Source organism: Penaeus monodon, chromosome 14, assembly GCF_015228065.2.
Source record: "Penaeus monodon isolate SGIC_2016 chromosome 14, NSTDA_Pmon_1, whole genome shotgun sequence".
NCBI classification, from domain to species: domain Eukaryota; kingdom Metazoa; phylum Arthropoda; class Malacostraca; order Decapoda; family Penaeidae; genus Penaeus; species Penaeus monodon.
The window spans coordinates 47,870,636-47,882,939 of NC_051399.1; the positions used below are offsets into that span (position 1 = coordinate 47,870,636).

The 12,304-nt window shown below is 33.2% G+C and overlaps 6 non-coding genes and 1 pseudogene across 6 annotated transcripts; 1 reads left to right on the forward strand and 6 right to left on the reverse strand.

Moving 5' to 3' along the window:
* Positions 1-61: 61 nt before the first annotated feature.
* On the reverse strand, positions 62-179 carry LOC119581398. Its single transcript, XR_005229535.1, has one exon. It is a non-coding gene; the product is annotated as a U5 spliceosomal RNA (small nuclear RNA).
* A 678-nt stretch (positions 180-857) lies between these two features.
* Positions 858-1,061, forward strand: LOC119581379. Its single transcript, XR_005229521.1, has one exon. It is a non-coding gene; the product is annotated as a small nucleolar RNA U3 (small nucleolar RNA).
* Positions 1,062-3,302: 2,241 nt separating this feature from the next.
* Positions 3,303-3,421, reverse strand: LOC119581388. The gene has a single exon (XR_005229528.1). It is a non-coding gene; the product is annotated as a 5S ribosomal RNA (ribosomal RNA).
* Positions 3,422-5,074: 1,653 nt separating this feature from the next.
* Positions 5,075-5,193, reverse strand: LOC119581377. Its single transcript, XR_005229519.1, has one exon. It is a non-coding gene; the product is annotated as a 5S ribosomal RNA (ribosomal RNA).
* Positions 5,194-7,320: 2,127 nt separating this feature from the next.
* On the reverse strand, positions 7,321-7,439 carry LOC119581301. The gene has a single exon (XR_005229458.1). It is a non-coding gene; the product is annotated as a 5S ribosomal RNA (ribosomal RNA).
* A 1,643-nt stretch (positions 7,440-9,082) lies between these two features.
* Positions 9,083-9,201, reverse strand: LOC119581450 (annotated as a pseudogene).
* An 817-nt stretch (positions 9,202-10,018) lies between these two features.
* Positions 10,019-10,137, reverse strand: LOC119581423. The gene has a single exon (XR_005229556.1). It is a non-coding gene; the product is annotated as a 5S ribosomal RNA (ribosomal RNA).
* Between the last annotated feature and the right edge of the window lie 2,167 nt (positions 10,138-12,304).

A 12,304-nucleotide genomic window follows, 5' to 3' on the forward strand; every position in this document is an offset into this window, starting at 1 on the left:
AGATACTACAAGATTAGTATCAGGTTAATTGTTGTATGTGTATTGCGTATTAATTGAATTTGAACCCACCGAAGTGGGCTATAGAAAAAATTGAGTAAGACTCATTGAGTTGTTCCCCTCCACGGAAATCTTTAGTAAAAGGCGAAAGATTTATGCGTTTTGAAGGGAAACCAGAGTTAGGAATACTTAATAACAGCATTGTCCAACAAAGGTAGACTGAGGATTCGTAGAGCGATGTGTATAAGGGCAAGAAAGACATCTTGAAATAAACACTATTGTTATTTTATTTAATAAGGATTAGCACGCATAAAAGTAAATGTGTAGTCATTATATTTACGTCAACCAAATATATAAGCCAGGTAGTTGAACATAACTGAATTTAACAACTGAAACTGAAACATCGCTTATGATTAGGAATATTTTTCCTTAAAATCATTAATCATCGAGATGACAGTTTTGAAGATACATGAACCTGTTTATTCTCGTATTAGATTATCTTATAGTACCTAGAAATGTGCACCTTGAATTTCATTGGAGATGCAGTGGAATAGGCAATATGAAGAATAATGCTTTGTGTTCATATAGTTTAGTTTAGTCCCTGTGCCACGTCATTTCATATGTATAAATGTCTTGTTTTGAACTATGTATAGTTAATGCATTTAGTTCCCCTCTATATTTTGCTGTATACCATTTGATCAAATAGGTGTAGATTACGTAAATATTTTTAAATTGGCAAAGAACGTCCACATATTACGCCATATATATATAAAACAACATATGAACACGTGAAAATCCGTTGTATTAGAATAGAGTCCTCAGTAAAATGTAGTGTGTGAATGAATGTAGAATGTGAAAACATGATCATACTTTATAGGATCACTTCTATAGTGCGATTGCCGGGTTTCTCGCCGAGATTCTCGGAATATGTTCAACCACGATGAGGACTGTTAGTGTAATCCTTTGAGCGGGAAGCAGCTCTCAAGTGTTTTGCTTGAGAGATTTGATGACCGTTCTGACTCGGTTTACCGATGTTTAGAGGAGGATCACACAGGCTGAGTGGTTGAATATCAGTCCACAAGAAGTTTTCTTGAACTTTTGAAAACTCCTGACAAGGAGAAAAAAATCGTATTTAAAAAGGTTTCTGCTTCGTGGATTTCAGTATCCAAAACTGAGTACCTGTTACTGACGTAAGTTGTCTTCTTCTTTGTTGGATTTCTTGGCTATCAACCAGCGGCATGTGGCCAAGGTTATTAAGCCAATGGATCCTATTTATTCTTTCAATCTATATAAGGTCATAAAGTTTTGTCTCCCTTAAAAAAGTGATTACTTTACTGATGATTTTTTCATCTGATAAAATGTTTGATAGTGTAAATTCTTTATTTTTTATTTGGAAATAATTTTTTATTCTTTGTCTTTGTGTGTTGTATTGATTGCAGACTGTAAGGATATGGTTAAGGGTAAGGTTGGTGTTGCAGGGGTGACATTGTGGGGGAAATCTTATTTCAATGTAGGGAGTGAGGTGGGTAAATCTCGTGGCGTTGACCCTAAGGCGGGCCAATACCACCCTGCATCTCTTGCACAGAGCTAGATGACACAGCTAATCCCATAAGCAGAGATGCCGATTATAAGATGTTTTCATGAAACATTTTTGCCACTATTGTTTTTATTATCAGAATTTTTTGGTTGTATTTGTATCGTTATGATTAATACTAACATTTTCATTATTTTTCTCATCATTTTTGTTATTAGCTTATGATAATTACTGTCATTTACAGTCATTGTTGTCATGATAATGGTAATAATAATGCTTCTTAAATGTAAATGTAAGTCATAATTATTGATGATAATTTGAACAAAATGCAGTACCATTGTTGATAATAATAATAATTAGTAAATTAATATTTCGACAAAATTAACGATATCAATCATGGTAAGATCACCAATCGATATTAGTAACCGCATAAAAATGTTATTTAGGCCTTCTTATATGTAGTTAAGATGATACAATTAAGAACATTTGTTTCTACAGTGGTTTAGCCTTTTTTCGTGGCGAAGTATTCTCGACATTCCAACGTTGCTTAACTTCACTGATCGGACGAGAAGCGGTGCTTTCAACGTGGTATGATCGTTGACAGAGGAATAATGAACATTAAATGTTTTTCTCTCCTTTTTCATGAAACATTTAGAATGTATCTTTTGTATTTACGTTAAACATTATTGCCGTTACATTCTAGTTGTGACGAGTGTGTAAAGAATCACACTACCTGCACATATAAGGAGAATTCCAAACGAACGGTTCACCAGTAAATGTATATTGTACAATTCGGGAATATAGCCAACACATACACGGATTTTAAATCAATAAAGGTACACAATAGATTTATATAATCATTGTCACCATCAGTATAACCTCTTTGCTTATCATCACTCCCATAATAATGATACATATAATGCTGCTATAATGATTAATGTAAATCATAAATGATCATGTCAATACTACTGTTGATGATATTCATGAATATAACTTGAATGAAAATGAAATATTAGAAATTATTGTAATTGTAATCCCACCACTAATGTTAGTAATTGGTAAGTTATCAATTAGATAAAATTAATGGTAATAATCATGGCAAGAAAAGACGACAATCGTTATGAGTATGGACATCTGATGATCGTAATAATAATTACAACAAAACCAGTTACGGATAGGGAAAATGGATTAATGTCGTGGACATATTCTGTCACTTATCTTGATATGTAGTTTGGTATTGTGCAAGTTTTTGTTTGGAATATTAGCACTTAACATTTTGTTCATCTGGTTTATATGGCGAGGAAACTCTAAAGAAATGCACAACATATTTAGCATGTATAATAAAATAACAGCATCTGGTTTTCCCAGGCAGTCACCCATCCAAATACTGATTAGACACAACTATTCTTAATTTCGCTAATCGGGCGAGAAACGCTAACTTCAAGGTAGTATGATTGTTAGGGAAAGAAATAGCAATTTGTATTATTATGGCATTGCCCATCTATAATTTAGTTTTCCTTTAGTCTCTGGAGCAAATTCCTACAACTTTCCTTCCAGTTACTAATTATTATTGACCAAACAATCTTTATCACTTTACTTTAGTTATACCCCTATCCATTTTCTGTTTATCCTCTCAAAATTCGCCACCGTTAACTTTTACTGTATTTCGAATAAATTAAATGATAATTTCAATGGATTTCTTATACCAATATGAGAAGAGATGTTAAACGTGGTCAAGAAATGCATAACATGTTGATCATATATAATAAAATGCCAACAGCATCTGGTGTTCCCAGGCGGTCACCCATCCAAGTACTGACCAGACCCAATGTTGCTTAACTTCGCTGATCGGACGAGAAGCGGTGCTTTCAACGTGGTATGATCGTTGGCAAAGTACAGAGAAACGTTAGCCACTTTTGTCTCACTACTCGTCATTTTTATACATTCTAATATAACGTATATTTTAGTTTTGCATCAAACTTCATGACCATGACATTCCAGTCATAACATGAAGATCTTTTCCATAATGTAAACAATCACAATCGACCACTATCGGGAATATTGGCAATTCTAACTCTATTGTCACCCCTTGCATGCACTTACGGTAAGCCTTTTACTCATTATCGAGCTGTGCAACTTTGTAAAGAATACAAGGTGTACAAGTAATGATAAAAAATTGAGTAATGTGATATTTTATATAGTTTTCAAAGTGTACTCATTATACTGCATCTCTTGCACACAGATGATATAGTTAACCATAATAAATACCGATTATTATTGAATCTTAAACCTTGAGTGCTTCCATAAAACATTTTTTTCCGTTATTGTTGTTTTTATCTTTTTTTGTGTGTGTGTATTTGTTTCATGATTATTATTAGCATTTTCATTATTATTCTCATCATCATTATTATTATTAACTTATGACAATTACTGTCATTAACACAGTCATGCTTTTCGTCGGTTCTCTCCCACACGTATAGCAATAACATGACAGATTTATTTACGGAAATGAGAATCGGCATAAATAGATATCGCATGTTCCAGTTTGCGTAAATGAATAGTGACCCTTAATTAGATTTACTTGCTTGATGATCATGTGTTACTGCATGGCAGATAAAATGAATTTCCAACAAAAGAGAGAGAAAAAATCAACCGTGTCGATAACTTCATTTTATGTCACGCATATATTGGGATGCTTTTGACACGTACGCCAACGATCATACCACGTTGAAAGCACCACTTCTCGTCCGATCATGCGAAGTTAAGCAACGTTGTCTGTGAGTACTTGGATGATGACCGCCTGGGAATACCAGATGCTGTTGGCATTTTATTATGTATACTAAAATATGCTAAGCATTTTCTATACAAACTATTGCAGCTCCTCTTATATCTGTAAGAAATTGAATGGAAATTATGCTTCAGTCAATAAGAAATAAATGAAAAGTCATCGCTGTCGGAAAGAGGAAAAAGAATAGGCAGAAAACGGATAGGATAAATCGTACGAGTAAATGAAATCCAATACTGCATTCTAGATACTGAATAGATTTCGCGGCAGTTTTGGAAATAAATAAACCTGTAATAATAATGATATTGTGTTAGTAATAATCCTATTAGAAATGATAAATATATAGTGAAACTTAATCATGATTTTTTTTTTTCATTAGACTATTCATTAGACTATCTTTACTACAACCATTTTATACGTATTTTTATTTTGTAGATACCATTACGGATATGATTATTACTAACACAATTAATATCCTTATTCTTACAGCTTCAATTAATTTTTCTTTCTAAATCTGCCGCCCAAATCTGTTCAGTATCAGAAACTTAGTAAAATGCTTAGAATGCAGAATTGCACTTGCTTTATTTACATCTATGAGTTTCTGTTCGTTTTCTGTATTCTTCTCTCCGGGAGTGATGACTTTTACTCTAATTCCTATGGACTGAAGTATAATATCAATTGATTTGTTCATATAAATGTAAGAAGAGCTACTATAAATAATCATGAAATGCTTAACATATTCAGTGTATATAATAAAATGCCAACAGCATCTGGTGTTCCCAGGCGGTCACCCATCCAAGTACTGAGCAGACCCAACGTTGCTTAACTTCGCTGATCGGACGAGAAGCGGTGCTTTCAACGTGGTATGATCGTTGGCACAAATTTCGGAAACGTTAGACAGTTTTCTCCTAGTGCTAATACTTCTTATACATTCTTATATAAAGTGTCTTTTACCTTTGCATCAAATTCGATTAACATGACATTCTAATCATGTCACTGAGATCTGCTCCATAATGTATACATCATCACAATCGACCACCATCGGCAGTATTGGCAGTTCTAACTCTACTATCACCGCTATCGACCTGTGCAACTCTGTAAAAATATTGCTGCTTCTCTTGCACAGTGCTATATGATATAGCTAACCATAAGCAGAGATGCCGATTATAAAATGTTTTCATAAAACATTTTTGCACATTTTTTATTTTTTTATTAGTAGTATTTTTTTGGTTTGTATTTATGTATTGTTTACTGTCATTTACATAGTCATTGTTGTCATGATACTGGTAATAATGATGCTTCTTAAATGTAAATGTAAGTCATAATTCATCATATCAAGGATACTTGTGATGATATTATTGATGATAACTTTAACAAAATGTAGTATCATTGTTGATAATAATGGTTACCCTACCAATATCGATGATAATTAGTAAATTAATATTTCAACAGAATGAACGATTTGTTATTTAGGCCTGCTTATATGTAGTTACGATCATACAATTAAGAACATTTCTTTCTACAGTGGTTTAGCCTTTTTTCGTGGGAAGTATTCTCGACATTCCATCTTTGCTTAACTTCGCTGATCAGACGTGCTTTTCAACGTGGTATGGTCGTTAGCAGAGGAATAATGAACATTAAACGTTTTCTCTCGTTTTTCATGGATCATTTAAACAGAATGTATCTTTTGTAATTACGTTAAACTTTATTGTTACATTCTAGCTGTGACGAGTGTGTAAAGAGACACCCTACCTGCATATATAAGGATAATTCCAAACGAACGGTTCACCAGTAAATGTATATTGTACGATTCAAGAATATAGCCAACACATACACGGATTTTAAATCAATAAAGGTACACAATAGATTTATATAATCATTGTCACCATCAGTATAACCTCTTTGCTTATCATTATTCTCATGATAATGATACATATAATGCTGCTATAATGATTAATGTAAATCATATACGATCATGTCAATATTACTGTTGATAATATTCATTCATAACTTGAATGAACATGAAATAGTAGAAAATATTGTAATTGTAATCCTACCACTAATGCTAGTAATTGGTAAGTTATCAATTAGATAAAATTAATGGTAGTAATCATGGCAAGAAAAGACAATAATCATTATGATTATGGACATGATCGTAATATTTACAAGAAAACAAGTTACGAATAGGGAAAATGGATTAATGTCGTGGACATATTCTGTCACTTATGTTGATATGTAGTTTCGTATTGTGCAAGTTTTTGTTTGGAATATTAGCATTTAACATTTTGTTTATCTGCTTTTTTTTCTGGCGTGAAAACTCTAAAGAAATGTTTAGCATGTATAATAAAATAACAGCATCTGGTTTTCCCAGGCAGCCACCCATCCAAGTACTGATTAGACACAACTATTCTTAATTTCGCTAATCGGGCGAGAAACGCTAACTTCAAAGGTGGTATGACTGTTAGGGAAAGAAATGGCAATCTGTATTATTATGGCATTGCCCATCTGTAATTTAGTTTTCCTTTAGTCTTTGCAGCAAATTCCTATAACTTGCCTTCCAGTTACACCTATATTTACAAGTCACAAAAGCCGACCGCTAAGGGAAGGAAATCTCGCATGCGTTCACTGGTTGATTAAATCGTACACAGACAACACAGGCTCTGGAACTCCACGAGGAATGGTATAGAGCCAAAGCTTCAAAACTGCTGCCAGATATATTGCCAAAACTTGATCGTGAATGTTTTTTTCATTATTAAAATAATTTCATTCACATTGATTTTATACACATCATTACTTAGTATTGTTGACAAAACAACCATTATCACTTTACTTGAGTTATACCCTATCCATTTTTTGTTTATCCTTTCAAAATTCGCCACCGTTAACTTTTACTCTATTTCGTATAAATTAAATGATAATTTCAATGGATTTCCTTATACCAATATGAGAAGAGATGTTAAACGTGTTCAAGAAATGCATAATATGTTTATCATATATAATAAAATGCCAACAGCATCTGGTGTTCCCAGGCGGTCACCCATCCAAGTACTGACCAGACCCAACGTTGCTTAACTTCGCTGATCGGACGAGAAGCGGTGCTTTCAACGTGGTATGATCGTTGGCAAAGAGTTATGAAACGTTAACCACTTTTCTTTCAGTACTCGTCATTTGTATACTTTCAAATATAACGTATATTTTACTTTTGCATCAAACTTCATGACCATGACATTCCAGTCACAACAGTGACATCTTTTCCATAATGTAAACCTCAATCACAATCGACCACTATCCGGAATATTGAAAACTTGTCACCACTTTTATGCACAGGACATAAGCTTTTACTAATTGCAACTCTAAAGAATGCTAGGTGTACAAGTAATGCATAAGAAATTGAGTAAGATGATATGTCTATGGGTTTGAGTGTGTATACATGCAACTATAGCTCTTTCACAGAGCTAAATCATGTAGCTAATCATAAGCAGAAATACCGATTATTATTCAGTCTTTAATCTTGAATGCTTACATATAACAGTTTTGCCGCAATTGTTGTTATCAGTATATACCGTTGTATTTGTATTATGATTATTACTAGTATTTTCATCATTATTCTCACTAACATTATCATTGTTGTTAGCATAAGATGACTACTGCCATCAGCATAATCATTGTTGCCATGGAATGGTAATAATAATGCTACAATAATGGTGAATATAATTCATAATTAGCAGTATATCAATGATTCTGGTGACAATATTATTGATAATAATTTAAAATAAAAGTAAATAGTGCTAATGTTGATAGTAATAATAATTACTGAGTGAAAAATTAATGCCGCTATTAAGCTGCCATTATTGTTATTATCAGTATTTTTTTGTTGTATTTGTATTTTGATTATTACTAGTATTACTATTCTCAGTGTTACGATAATAGTAACAATGTTGCTACTATAATGATTAATGTAAATCTTCATGAGGATCATAACAATGATACTGGTGATATTTTTGACGACAATTTAAACGAAAAGTAAATAGTCATACTGAGAGTTCTAGCAAAACCAATTGCGGATAAGGAAGACTAGTAGATTATGTGCCTCAATGCCGTGGACATGTTTTCAAGATTTCTATCTGCCACTTATCTTAATATGTAGTTACCTATTGTGGAAGTTTTTATTTGGAATATTTTTACAGAAAATTTTGTACACTTTCTCTGGCGCGGAAAATCTCAAGATATGGATAACATAATTAGAATATATAGTAAAATAAAAGTATCTGGTGTTCCCAAGCGGTCGCCTATCCAAGTAACAAGTGGTATGACTATTATGGAAAGAAATAACAATTTGTATAATAATGTTAATGCCCATCTACAATTCAGTTTTCCTTTAGTCTTTGGCTTAGCTGGAAAGTCGTATTAGTCATCCAGTGGGAAGTAAATCCCATTTGGGCTCGCTGGTTACTAAAATCATTGGCAGACGACAACTTTTTTACCTTTTTTCGCGCATTGGACTAATATTATTATTACAATGCTTTTATTATTGATTATTTATAAACATCATTTTAATATGATAGTTAATAACACAAAGGTCACCCCATTACTTTAGTTGTACCCTTAAGTGTTTCTTGTTAAGCCTTCTCCCTCAATCCGATGGCGTTGACTTTCAATTTCGTATTGATTTAAGTATGATTTCAATTTATTTTTAATACAAATAAAAAGAAAATCTGTTAAAAGTGGCAAAGAAATGCCAAAAATATTTAGCATATATAATAAAATGCCAACAGCATCTGGTGTGCCCAGGCGGTTACCCATCCAAGTACTGATCAGACCCAACGTTGCTTAACTTCGCTGATCGGACGAGAAGCGGTGCTTTCAACGTGGAATGATCATTGACAGAAGTTTTTAGAACATAAAGCAGTTTTCAGTCACGACTTACACGTTTTTCTTATATAATTTAAATAGAATGTATCTTTTGTTTTTGCTTTTAAACTCCATTACCATTACATACTAATTGTGACGGGTGTTTGAAAAGACACACTGCCCGCCCACATAAGGTTAATTCCGAACGAACGGTTCACCCATTCCTGCATACTGTACAATTTAGGAATATAGTCAACATATACAAAGATATTAAATCAATAAGGGTATACAATAGGTTTATATCATTATTGTCACCATCACTATAATTTTTATCGTATGGTTATTGCTGCTATAAACATTATCTATATTGTTATGATAGCAATAATAAAGATGCTACTATAATGACCAATGTAAATCATAAGTGATCACATCAGTAATACTGGTGATAACATTAAAGATAATTTGAATAAAAGATAAACAGTAGTAATGCTGATAATGATAATTTTAATTATAATCCTAGCAGTAAAAAATAGTAATTAGTAAGTTAATAATTAGATAAAGTTAATTATAGTGATAATTTTAAGAAAAGACAATAGTGATTATCATGACAGCCATCTTATGGTCATAATAATAATAATTACATCAAAAGCAACTACGAATAGGAATAATAGTAGATAAAGGTCGTGGACATGTTTTTCGAGCTTTCTAACTGTCACTTATCTTTATTAATATGTAGTTTCCTATTGTGCATTTTTTGTTTGAAATGCTTTCACATAAAATTTTGTATATCTGCTTTGTCTGGCGCGGTAACTCTTACGATATGCATAACACATTTAGCATATATAATAAAATGCCAACAGCATATGGTGTTCCCAGGCGGTCACCCATCCAAGTACTGACCAGACCCAACGTTGCTTAACTTCGCTGATCGGACGAGAAGCGGTGCTTTCAACGTGGTATGATCGTTGGCATATAATTTAGAAACGTTAGACAATTTTCTCTTAGTGCACATTTTTTTTATACATTCATATATAATGTGTATTTTAGTTTTGCATCAAATTCCATTACCATGACAGCCTAATCATATCACGGAGATCTGTTCCATAATGTATGAGTCAATCACAATCGACCACCATCGGGAGTATTGGCAATTCTAACTCTATTGTCACCACTTCCATGCACCTGCTGTAAGCCTTTTACTAATTATCGAGCTGTGCAACTCTATAAATATACAATACAAGGTGTACAAGTAATGCACAATAAAATAAGTAGTATGATATTGTATATTGTTTTAACTGTGTACACATACAACTGTATCTCCTGCACAGAGCTAAATGATATAGCTAACCATAAGCAAAAAGGTCAGGTGTGGAAGGATTTGTGTCTCCAATCTACTGACATGAATATTTCATTTTATAAGCAGATGTATTTTATATATGTGTATTCATGTTACATAATTTCTTGCACAAAGCTAAATGAGAGTTAACCATAGGCAAAAATGCCGATTATTATTGAATTTTGAGTGCTTTCATATAACACTTTTGCCGATATTGCTGTTATGAGTATTTTTAACCGTATTTGTATTGTGATTATTACTAGTATATTCATTATTCTCACCATCATTATTATTGTTATGATAATGACAACAACTTCGGCATTGTTGTCATGATCATGGCAATAATAATGCTATTAATTAATGTAATTCATGATTAGCACCATATAAATGATAGTGGTGATAATATTATTGATGATAATTTGAACAAAAATGAATAGTACTAATGTTGATAATAATAACGATTATCCTACCAAAAACGATGGTGATTAGTAAATGAATGATTCTGTTAAATTAATGCTTGTAATCATGGTAAGAAATAACAATCATGGTGACCATACCCATCTTATTCATAATGTAACTCACAGCAAAACCAATTACGGATAGGGAAGACTAGTAGATTGTAGTGCCTCAGTGTCGCAACTGCTTGTTTGTAAAGGGGTAGAATTCTTCCACAGCCGAATATTTAGTATCTGACAAAATCCAGAATTCTACGCATGAATTTTCAGGTTTGTGTTTCAGTACTTTATAATACTAAAATATTTTCACTCTGAACTTGCAACCCATATCAGAATTTCTGAATCGAGCCGAATAGTTGGGCCGATAAGAATATATTATACAAGCACGCACATACACACGGACGAACTCATACATACACACAAACACACACACGCACAAACACACACACGCACAAACACACACACACACGCACAAACACACACACACGCACAAACACACACGCACAAACACACACACGCACAAACACACACACACTTACAAATACACACACGCACGAACACATAATCACAGACACTCAAAGAAACACACAAACGCACACTCGAACAAACACACCAAAAGACACTAACAAACACATACACATACATATATAATCACACACATACACTCAAGAAACACACTGGACACAAATATAATCAATCGCGCGCGCGCTCACATACAGATGTTATCACACACATAAATAAACTCAAACGCACACACACACACACACACACAAACACACATGCTGTCGGGCATTTGATCTCGCACTCTTCCTCGCTTGCGCTCGCTCCAATCTTACTAAACACAACTTTTTTTTTAGCAACTGAGGACAGTCCGTAGATAGCAGCAATGACATGGTGTAATGGACGACGTTACTACAGAATCACCTGATTAGACATTCCAAATTCTTGGTGACGGCCATGGTAACAATTCATGAACGTCAGACCTCCCAAAGTTTTTGGGGTTGGGGCATGTTAACATTTATAAAACGTTCTAATGAAAATTAGCTGATCATTAGTTCACGTAAAACCATTTTGGAGGGGGCTACCTACGATACTATAAAAATATTTTATGTAGAAAGTCCCTAAAGGGTTTAAAAAATTTTCAAAAAAAAAATCTCGATGCACAGCGTTGCACGGGAAAAATGAAAAAAATTGCAAACCCATCACCATAAAACATTTTCTTTTTTTTCACACTGGTCACACAGGAAATTCTCTTTGATACAGGTTGCGGTTAAAAAAAATCGTTTGGGATTGCAGGTGTATTTGCTGTCAAATATTCCCTTTTGAAAAAAGTGCTGCATAGAATG